Source organism: Poromitra crassiceps, assembly GCF_964638095.1.
Source record: "Poromitra crassiceps genome assembly, chromosome: 5".
Taxonomy (NCBI): Eukaryota; Metazoa; Chordata; class Actinopteri; order Beryciformes; family Melamphaidae; genus Poromitra; species Poromitra crassiceps.
This window is the reverse complement of record NC_139642.1, coordinates 5,721,031-5,732,515: the sequence shown is the minus strand read 5'-3', so window position 1 is coordinate 5,732,515 and position 11,485 is coordinate 5,721,031. Positions and strand designations below refer to the sequence as shown.

At 44.4% G+C, this 11,485-nt stretch overlaps 1 pseudogene across 1 annotated transcript in view; it reads left to right on the top strand.

The window, feature by feature from the left end:
• The window catches only part of LOC310776271 (intermembrane lipid transfer protein VPS13C-like), a 107,554-nt pseudogene that overhangs the window by 71,610 nt on the left and 24,459 nt on the right, over window positions 1-11,485 (top strand). The window contains exons 32-37 of the transcript in view: window positions 3,675-3,799; window positions 5,372-5,453; window positions 5,782-5,895; window positions 7,012-7,087; window positions 8,611-8,774; window positions 11,341-11,386. The product of the transcript in view is annotated as an intermembrane lipid transfer protein VPS13C-like (transcript). The remainder of the gene's footprint in view (window positions 1-3,674; window positions 3,800-5,371; window positions 5,454-5,781; window positions 5,896-7,011; window positions 7,088-8,610; window positions 8,775-11,340; window positions 11,387-11,485) is intronic.

Below are 11,485 nucleotides of genomic sequence, written 5' to 3'. Positions count from 1 at the left end.
ATCGTTGCATCGGCGCTGTTTCTAGGCCGAGCGCCTGGCGCAGCGCAAATCAGTGGGCGTGGACCAGCACACTTGATATCTTGGTCTTGGCGCTAGACGCAGCCTCAACCATTACAACCACGCCTTTTAAGCGTAAAATTATGCACCGTCAGTTCATTGGATAAGTGCAATAAACGAATCGCATGCTTGCCTTTTAAGCTCCATTCCAGTGGTCCAAAAAAACCAGACGAAAGCCAAGCGCTCTGCCCCCCCCCTCCCTTCATCCAGTCTGTCTGTCTCCATATTATAGGATATTATTCCATATTATTATGCTTCTCAAACCAATCTAACTGCAGTTTAAATACTGCAAGCATGTAAATACGCTACACTATAGCAAGATCAAAGTGAAAAGAATGTTCTAAATGCATCAGCTAGAAAAATATAGCCTATCCCTATATGATGAGATTCATTTTATATTGGTGAAAGTTTGTCCAGAAAGATATTGTTTTCTCTCCCCTGCTGCAGGTAGAATGATGCACATAAATATACCCTACATTATGTAAAGTCATTGCATAAATGTGTTTTTATTGTAAAACTAAATGTGAAGTAGGGCCAAGTTATTGGAGCGGACATCACAGTATAGCACATGACAGAAGCGCGTTCCGCTGTCACTTATCTAAATCACGTTAAATCCACAAAGGGTATATATAGGCTCAAGAGGACATATATGTTTCACATAGGGTGGTGTTTCATTTCGATGTTTTATTTGGTCCAATATTGAAATGTTCTACAATTGCAGGTTGTCTTCATTACACATTATTTTAGATCTACCTTTTATATCTATTTCGGCTCATTTGGTTGCTATTTAGTAGCGAAATGGAGGACCCAATTGCATGCTGGGACATTCACAGGCAGTAAACTTACAACTGCTATTTCCTATGGGAAGCTGGGTGCTGCTATGTGTTGTGTCTGTCTGAGCGAGGGAGTCAGAGAGAGAGAGAGAAGGGTGACAGAGAAGAGGCAGAAGAGCACTGGCGCACTGAATAGGCCTGGTTTCAGAGAGAGACAGAGAAGGGTGACAGGGGAGAGGCAGAAGAGCACTCCTTGACACTGGCGCACTGAATAGGCCTGCTTTTCAAAGGCGCAAAGCGCTACGGGCCCTATTCTCCCACAAGCCTTCGGCGCTAAAACGGGCCTTAAACGCAAAAAAACGTGCCTTGCGCCTGTTTTGGGACGATATCAATATGGCTTTAGGCTGCCAAATGCGCTTTAGGCCGAATGGGTGTGGCGCAGTCCCAGAATGGGCCAAAGTGGGCGTGTCGGCGCTAACTACCGGCGTACTGCTATCTTCGCACCTGGCCTACATTTAGCGCTTTGCGCCTTTGAAAAGCAGGCCTATTCAGTCAAGGAGTGCTCTTCTGCCTCTCCCCTGTCACCCTTCTCTGTCTCTCTCTGAAACCAGGCCTATTCAGTGCGCCAGTGCTCTTCTGCCTCACCCTTCTCTCTCTCTCTCTGACTCCCTCGCTCAGACAGACACAACACATAGCAGCACCCAGCTTCCCATAGGAAATAGCAGTTGTAAGTTTACTGCCTGTGAATGTCCCTGTCCCAGCATGCAATTGGGTCCTCCATTTCGCTACTAAATAGCAACCAAATGAGCCGAAATAGATATAAAAGGTAGATCTAAAATAATGTGTAATGGTAAGACAACCTGCAATTGTAGAACATTTCAATATTGGACCAAATAAAACATCGAAATGAAACACCACCCTATGTGAAACATATATGTCCTCTTGAGCCTATATATACCCTGTGTGGACTTAACGTGATTTAGATAAGTGACAGCGGAACGCGCTGCGGAACGCCTTCCACTGTCATGTGCTATACTGTGATGTCCGCTCCAATAACTTGGCCCTACTTCACATTTAGTTTTACAATAAAAACACATTTATGCAATGACTTTACATAATGTAGGGTATATTTATGTGCATCATTCTACCTGTAGCAGGGGAGAGAAAACGATATCGTTCTGGACAAACTTTCACCAATATAAAATTAATCTCATCATATAGGGATAGGCTATATTTTTCTATCCAATGCATTTAGAACATTATTTTCACTTTGATCTTGTTATAGTGTAGCGTATTTACATGCTTGCAGTAATGAAACTGCAGTTAGATTGGTTTGAGAAGCATAATAATATGGAATAATAGCCTATAATGCAGACAGACAGACTGGATGAAGGGAGGGGGGGGGGGGGGGGGCAGAGCGTTTGGCTTTCCTCTGGTTTTGCGGGATCACTGGAATTGGAGCTAAAAAGGCAAGCGTGCGATTCGTTTATTGCAGTTATCCAATGAGCATGACGGTGCATAATTTTACGCTTAAAAGGCGTGGTTGTAATGGTTGAGGCTGCGTCTAGCGCCAGCACGACGATATCAAGTGCGCTGGTCCACGCCCACTGATTTGAGCTGCGCCAGGCGTTCGGCCTAGAAACAGCGCCGATGCAACGATAGGGACCTAAATGTACGCCAGGTCGGAAGATATCAGTAGGCCGGTATTTAGCGCCGACACGCCCACTTTGGCCCATTCTGGGACTGCGCCACGCCCATTCGGCCTAAAGCGCATTTGGCAGCGTAAAGCCATATTGATATCGTCCCAAAACAGGCGCAAGGCACGTTTTTTTGCGTTTAAGGCCCGTTTTAGCGCCGAAGGCCTGTGGGAGAATAGGGGCCATACTGTACACCATACATGGGCAACATACGGCCCGCGGGCCCGCGGGCCGTATGCGGCCCGCGGGCGCCCCCTGTGTGGCCCGCGGGCGCCCCCTGTGTGGCCCGCGAAGGAATTGCAAAAGTTTTTTTTTTTTTTTTTACAGTGCACCTGAACGCAACATGCAAGATACCCGCTGAATAAGTGTCCAAATGTTCATGTCATTCTGGCCAATACTCTTCTGTTATAGCATTTCAGTCTGGAATATGGAATATCTTTCAATAATATTTATGACTAAAAGGCTAAAAGTAATCTCATGTGTAAGAAATGACTGTTCTACATTGAAGTAGAAATTTAAATAATTAACTTGTTGGTTTTGGATTTATTTAGCTTCAAGAGTGCATTTTTGTTCTTGTGTGACCCTCAACAAAGGCTTTGAGAATCCCGGGCCACTTACTGATACTTATGCTTAAATTAACCCACTCATATTCTGGTTTATTTCAAGAAAAACATTTCGGCTAGTGGAAATTCTAATTGGCTGGTAACTTTAAAATGTAGCAGCCATATTGGCAGGTGGTGAAAAAAGTTAATTTCAAGCCCTGCAGGGAGAGCAGGTGGTGACATAGGAGTGAATGAGAAAAGGATCAAATATTGGTGGTTAAGACTGAATAATGACATCACAACTGTTAATTTAAAATTAGTTATTCCTCTAAACCTGCCTTCAAATGCCTAAAATTTTTCGCGCTGGCGCCGTTCAGCCTTCAGCAAAAACTGGTAGCGAGGACATTTTTTTGTGGCCCTCTCTATCATCAAAGTTGCCCATCCATGGGTTATGGCATGACAATATTTGTTCGGCCCCCGGCAACAATCTGGGTTTCTCATGTGGCCCCCCATGAAAAATAGTTGCCCACCCCTGCTGTACACACACACACACCTGTCTGTCTGTCTGTCTGTCTGTCTGACCTGTCTGTCTGTCTGTATCTCAGCTGCACCTCAGCCTGTCTTTGGGCTCTGACTCCGCCCCTCAGGAGGCGGCGGCCCTCCAGTCGCTCAACCTGCTGCTGAAGAGCATCGGCGCCACGCTGACCGATGTCGATGACCTCATCTTCAAGTGAGTCTACAGACTGTATAAAACTATGACCTCATCTTCAAGTGAGTCCACAGACCGTATAAAACTATGACCTCATCTTCAAGTGAGTCTACAGACTGTATAAAACTATGACCTCATCTTCAAGTGAGTCTACAGACCATATAAAACTATGACCTCATCTTCAAGTGAGTCTACAGACCATATAAAACTATGACCTCATCTTCACCGTATACAACTATGACCTCATCTTCAAGTGAGTCCACAGACCATATAAAACTATGACCTCATCTTCACTGTATACAACTATGACCTCATCTTCAAGTGAGTCCACAGACCGTATAAAACTATGACCTCATCTTCACCATATAAAACTATGACCTCATCTTCAAGTGAGTCCACAGACCATATAAAACTATGACCTCATCTTCACCGTATAAAACTATGACCTCATCTTCAAGTGAGTCCACAGACCGTATAAAACTATGACCTCATCTTCAAGTGAGTCCACAGACCGTATAAAAATATAACCTCATCTTCACCGTATACAACTATGACCTCATCTTCAAGTGAGCCTACAGACTGTATAAAAATATGACCTCATCTTCACCGTATAAAACTATGACCTCATCTTCACCGTATAAAAATATGACCTCATCTTCAAGTGGGTCTACAAACCGTATCAAAATATGACCTCATCTTCACCGTATAAAACTATGACCTCATCTTCAAGTGAGTCTACAGACCGTATAAAAATATGACCTCATCTTCAAGTGAGTCCACATACCGTATAAAACTATGACCTCATCTTCAAGTGAGTCCACAGACCGTATAAAACTATGACCTCATCTTCAAGTGAGTCTACAGACCATATAAAACTATGACCTCATCTTCAAGTGAGTCTACAGACCATATAAAACTATGACCTCATCTTCAAGTGAGTCCACAGCCCGTATAAAACTATGACCTCATCTTCAAGTGAGTCCACAGCCCGTATAAAACTATGACCTCATCTTCAAGTGAGTCCACAGACCGTATAAAAATATGACCTCATCTTCAAGTGGGTCTACAGACTGTATACAAATATGGACGTAGACACCGTGGTGTCACCCATTGGTTTGTAAACTCCTGTTTTGAAACCTCGAGTTAGGCATTTTGACCGTCGCCAACAAGGCGTGCCATAAACACCTCTTGGACGTTGTAAAATCAGCCTCATGGGGCTTATTGCTTTTATAAAACGGTTGCTATACATGATTTAAAGTTGATAATATAAACATTTCAAACTGTTCCCTAGTTTCATCACTTAGTACTGTGGAATGTCTTTTCTCTTCCCTTCCTCTTGTACCTATCTCTCCTACTTCCTTCCTCTCTGTCCTCTGTCCTCTGTCCTCTCTCTCCTCTGTCCTCTCTCTCCTCTGTCCTCTGTCATCTCTGTCCTCTCTGTCCTCTGTCCTCTCTCTCCTCTGTCCTCTGTCCTCTCTCTCCTCTGTCCTCTCCTCTGTCCTCTGTCCTCTCTCTCCTCTGTCCTCTCTCTCCTCTGTCCTCTGTCTCCTCTCTCCTCTGTCCTCTGTCCTCTGTCCACCGTCCTCCCTGCAGACTGGCCTTCTTTGAGGTGAAGTACCAGTTCTACCGCAGAGACAAGCTGATGTGGGCGGTGATCCGACATTACAGCGAACAGGTAAGTACATTTCAAAATGTTACATGATACACGCTGCTAATTGTCTTTATTGTCTCAAGCTTACAGACAATGATATTTTGTGTACTTTTTGTCAACTTAATATCGAAAAAATGTCACCTACTTATCCGGGAATACTTTTTTAAAGCTGCTAACACTGTCAACTCTTTTAATCTTAGGGATATTATCTCTTACGACAATACTCCAGATGATGGCGCTCTTGACTTAATTTCATTATCCTATATGCAATGAAATCACTAGCTAAGATCTCACATGACTTGACGTGACGTCATGTGACCAGTTGTACTGACGTGACCTTTGACCCCTGCAGTTCCTGAAGCAGATGTATGTGCTGGTCCTGGGTCTGGACGTGCTGCGAAACCCGTTTGGACTGATCCGAGGTCTGTCAGAGGGAGTGGAGGCTTTCTTCTACGAGCCTTTCCAGGTGACACACATACACACACACTCATACACACACTCATACACACTCATACACACACACACACACACACATTCACACTCATACACACACACACACACACACACACACACTCACACACTCACACTCATAAACACACACTCAAGTCCTATCCGGGATCGGGTAGCCGTTCCAGCAGGGGACCCCAAATTTGGCCACATTAGCCAGCTCTGACTGGGGGATCCCCGAGGCGTTCCCAGGGCAGTGTGGAGACCTAGATACCTAGCCCTCCGTCTGCCCCGTGGTCTCCGCCCAGCTGGATGTGCCTGTAACACCTCACTAGTGAGGCAACCAGGTGGCATCCTTACCAGACGCCCGAACCACCTCACCTGGCTCTTTTCTACGTGAAGAAGCAGCAGCTCTACTCCGAGTCGCTCATGAATGACTGAGCTTCTCATCTTCTCCCTAAGCGAGATGCCACCTTCCTGAGAAAACTAATTTCAGCCGCTTGTATCCGTGATCTTGTTCTTTGGGTCATGATCCATCCTTCATGACCAGAGGTGAGGGCAGGAACGAAGATCGATCGGTAGATCGAGAGCTTTGCCTTCTGCCTGAGCTCTCTTTTCGTCACAACGGTGCGGTAAAACGAGCACAATACCACTCCTGCTGCTCCGATTCTCTGACCCATCTCCTGCTCCATCGTCCCCTCACTCGAGAACAAGACCCTGAGATACTTGAACTCCTTCACTTGGGGTAAAGAACCTATTCTCTACCTGGAGGAGACAATCCACCGGTTTCCTGCTGTGAACCAAGGCCTCAGATTTAGAGGTGTTGATCCTCATCCCAGCCGCTGAGACCTGATCCAGTGAAGTGCTGAAGGTCCCAGACTGATGATGTCATCAGGATCACATCGTCCACGAAAAGCAACGATGTGATCAGCCCACCAAACTCCAACTTTAACTACAGTGCTGTGTGTGTGTGTGTGTGTGTGTGTGTGTGTGTGTGTGTGTGTGTGTGTGTGTGTGCGTGTGCGCGCGTGTGTGTGTGTGTGTGTGTGTGTGTGTGTGTGTGTGTGTGTGTGTGTGTGTGTGTGTGTGTGTGTGTGTGTGTGTGTGTGCGCATGTGCATGTGTGTGTGTCTCAGGGAGCTGTTCAGGGCCCAGAGGAGTTTGCTGAAGGTTTCGTCATTGGAGTGCAGAGTCTGCTGGGTCACACTGTGGGTAAGGACATTTATACCTGTTGGTGTTTCCAGTCTGTTTCTCCCTCCTGGTCTGAAGAGCAGCCAGAAACATCACTAAAGTATGTTTCTAGTCTGTTTCTCCCTCCTGGTGGTCTGAAGAGCAGCCAGAAACATCACTAAAGTATGTTTCCAGTCTGTTTCTCCCTCCTGGTCTGAAGAGCAGCCAGAAACATCACTAAAGTATGTTTCCAGTCTGTTTCTCCCTCCTGGTCTGAAGAGCAGCCACAAACATCACTAAAGTATGTTTCCAGTCTGTTCCTGTCTGTAAAGTGCAGACTCAGTCTCAGTCTGACCGCCTTGCTGTAGGAATCAAGAGCAACTGACACTTCATCTGCCTAGATTAAAAACATATTGCTGAATGAGTACTATGGATGAGTACCATAATACTACATTCATATTAAACCTATAGATGTAAAAACAAGGCGTAGGACTTGACAAGTATTGTACTTCTTCCTACTCCTTTTTGGGCCTGATATGCAAAAGTAAATTGCTTGAGAATTTGCTGTATATGCTGTGAACTCTAATTGACTATTCTTGCTCGCCATTTTCTTGCCTATATTTATTTTATTCTTTATCTGTCTTTTGTTTTTCACCATGTTGGAAATAAATCTAATCTAATCTAAAGTACATACAGACCTTCTGCCTGAATGTAATCTATTACTTTCACACACAGATCCCACAATATTGCCGTGGAAATATATGCTTGACCCTCCCCGAACAAATGTTATAGCCGACTATTTTCACTTGTGAAACAATGTTCAGTGTCAATAAAATCATAGGCAGCGCGAGGGCATCTGCATTATGGGACCAAATGTAGGCAAAGCACATAAAAAGCTCAACTTACACTATGAGGTAAGAAAGGCCACATCTAACCATCAAATCAAATATTAGGATGCATAATTAAGACCCAAATTATTACAATTACCACCGGTATGGCCAAATCGCATCCACAACAAAACAACTAGATTTAAAAATGTTCTTTTCTCCACAGATACTCCCATAGATTCTGGTTTACAACATGTTTTCTCGAAGTGTGTTGTTGCTGTGGCATTGTTATTGCCAGCTGGTATGCTGGTAGGCTGCAGATGTGTTCCATAACACTCAGAATAGGCTACTGTCTTATTGTGAAGTTGCCGAGCGTGACAGCAATATACATGTTTTACAGCAATATACAAGTTCATATTCTCTGACTAGTCGATGCTTCAAGCCGGCAGGCAGCACTCTTGCCTCAGCTTGGAAACGGTAGTACGCAGGGAAGCGGCCATTTGCCCAGTTCTCTGCGGATCCCACTCGCGTAGGTGCAGAACAGGCAGAATCCCACTCCGTTTGGGGGCAGAACACGCCATACAAGCACCAGGATTGACTAACGTCACCTCAAAACCAGTTTCCTTGTGTAACCGGGTTAGGAACTTAACTCCCTGTGTCTGCAAGTGTTGCTGTATGCTACTGTATAAGCAAGTGTTGCCAGTGTTGTCTGTTTTAACTGAATCATCTGTCCACCAGGTGGTGCTGCAGGAATGGTGTCCAGGATCACGGGCTCGGTGGGGAAGGGCCTGGCAGCCATCACCATGGACAAGGAGTACCAGCAGAAACGGCGGGAGGAGATGAACCGGCCGCACAAAGACTTTGGAGAGAGTCTGGCTAAAGGAGGAAAAGGCTTTCTGAAGGTATGCTGCTGCTCAGGATGTGTTTTCACACCTGAAAGTCCAAAACCAAGGTTCACTCTGTTTGTTTTGTTACTTCAGGTCTGTCTGATTCTCAAGTGAACGAGCAATATAGGTGGCATTCTAGGTAAGAAGTTGTAATTAGGCTGTCTGAAACCAGTTTGATACATAAGTTCACTGAATTTGCAACTTTTCTAGGTACCTGGTTATGGATAATTTCCGAGGAACCATACCATGCACACTTTGGTGGGTTAGGGTATCCCATGATACCTTGCGACCCTTACAACCGACGAAGAAGAACGAAGCGAGCCCCTATTGGCGACGCCCACAAAGCTGACGCATCAGAAAAAAGTGAAACAATGTTGGCTAAATAACAAACATATTTCACTTTCTTTTCGTTTTTATTCTAGGATAGTCAATAACGTCAGCCTTTACTTAAATTTAGTGCAGTCAGATGTTTGTACAGTGTCAGGAAAGTCACTTTTGAACAATAGTAGGAAGCATCTTACCTGACTGTTCTGGACAGCAGCTGCTAGTTAGGTTGCTAATATACATGTAACTAACGTTAGAGAACTCGCTCCGCCCGCCCCAAAGCAGGACTACACAGCCAGGATGATAGCACCATTGCAAACCTTCAAGTGTACAGTAAGTGGAGTTCGTTTTAACTGTGCTTTATTAAATGATAAGCTGTCATTACTTCCCATTTGTAGCGTTTGTAACATTTTCGTTAGCTGGGTTTTACGCTTTTAATTTGAAGGTGGAAAGGGGAAATGGTGTATTCGTAGATTGAATTGACACTGGTCTGTCAATTCTATCAGTTCATATGTACCATTTCCCTTTTTCGCCTTCAAATTAAAAGTGTTCACTGTAGCCTGTGAAGCCTCGACCTTTCTGGATTATAAAAGTAGTATAACGTTAGAGAAAACAGCCCCCAGCCATGCAGTTTTATACAAATTTATTGCCAAATGCTTTGAGATTCAACTTGATCAATCTTGGTCAGAAAAAATCTTGTATATTCAATGGAAACAGCACCAGTGTGACCTGTCGCGTGCAATGCTACCTTCAAGCATGAGGATGTCTGAAACTAGTTACTTTTTCATCCACCTATATTAAAATTAGTTACCTAATTAATCAAGTATCTAGTTAGGTAGCTAGGTGATAGGAGCTCACTTGAGTTACAGACAGACCCATTGTGTTTATGTAACCTGCGTTGTGTTGACATGTTAAGGCACACATGGGCAAAATACGGCCCGCGGGCCGCATGCGGCCCTCGAGTGCCACCTGTGTGGCCCGCGATCGAATTGCAAAAAAAAAAAATTACAGTGCACCTGAACGCAACATGCAAGATACCAAGTGTCCAAATGTTCATGTCATTCTGGCCAATACTCCACTTCTGTTATAGCATTTCAGTCTGGAATATGGAATATCTTTCAATAATCTTTATGACTAAAAGGCTACATTGAAGTAGAAATGTAAATAATTAACTCATTGGTTTGGGATTTCTTTAGAGTGCATTTTTGTTTGTGTGACCCTCAACACAGGCTTTGAGAATCCCGGGCCACTTACTGATACTTATGCTTGAATTAACCCACTCATATTTTGGTTTATTTCAAGAAAAACATTTCGGCTAGTGGAAATTATAGTTGGCTGGTAACTTTAAAATCTAGCAGCCATATTGGCAGGTGGTCAAAGAAGTTAATTTCAAGCCCTCAGAGCAGGTGGTGACATAGGAGTGAGTGAGAAAAGGATAAAATATTGGTGGTTAAGACTGAATAATGACATCACAACTGTTAATTTAAAATTAGTTATTCCTCTAAACCTGGCTTCAAATGCACCACATTTTTCGTGCTGGCGCTGTTCGGCCCTCAGCAAAACCTGGTAGCGAGGACATTTTTTTGTGGCCCTCTCTATCATCAAAGTTGCCCATCCATGGGTTACGGCATGACAATATTTGTTCGGCCCCCGGCAACAATCTGGGTTTCTCATGTGGCCCCCCATGAAAAATAGTTGCTCATATGTGTTATATATGAGCCCTTATCATTTTAGTGAGCCCCTGTGTTAAGGGCTTGCACAGGGGTGGAGCGGGATTCGATCCGCCGACCTCCCGCGTCCAAAGCAGCTGACTGAAGCTCAGTGAAATGTACTTTGTGTGCACTGTGAATAAAGTTTTAGTGAGCTTCAGTCAGCTCGTACATACAGCAGCGTGACCCCATTGACCTTGCATTGGTTTTTGGCAGTTTGAAAAAGTAGAGGTAAAATGAACAGATTTATCTCTCCAACCAATCATAATTAGATATGGGCATGCAGCATGGACATAAACACTGAGGGGTTGTTGTGTCCATGGTGTTTGCACCTGGTTTTATAATAGCTGTGAAAGTTTTTTAGACTTATTTGGGTGAGTAATTAATGTGATCAGCTGTGATATCCTATAAAAAAAGAGAGATATTTGAGAGTGGATTGCCAGAGTCTTTAAACATTAAGTCTGATGCATTGGTTCACTTCACACACAGAGATAATTGGCTGTGTTTGCTGATTGGTCTCAAACTCACCGCCTCTCGTCTCCCTGCAGGGCATGGTGGGCGGAGTCACAGGCATCATCACCAAACCGGTGGAGGGTAAGTTTCCTCACGACACACTGAGCTGGAGGGTCTGCTCAACTGACCTGCTGATGGGTGAGCGCGAAGCGTGCTAGATATGAGCACACAACCTAGAAA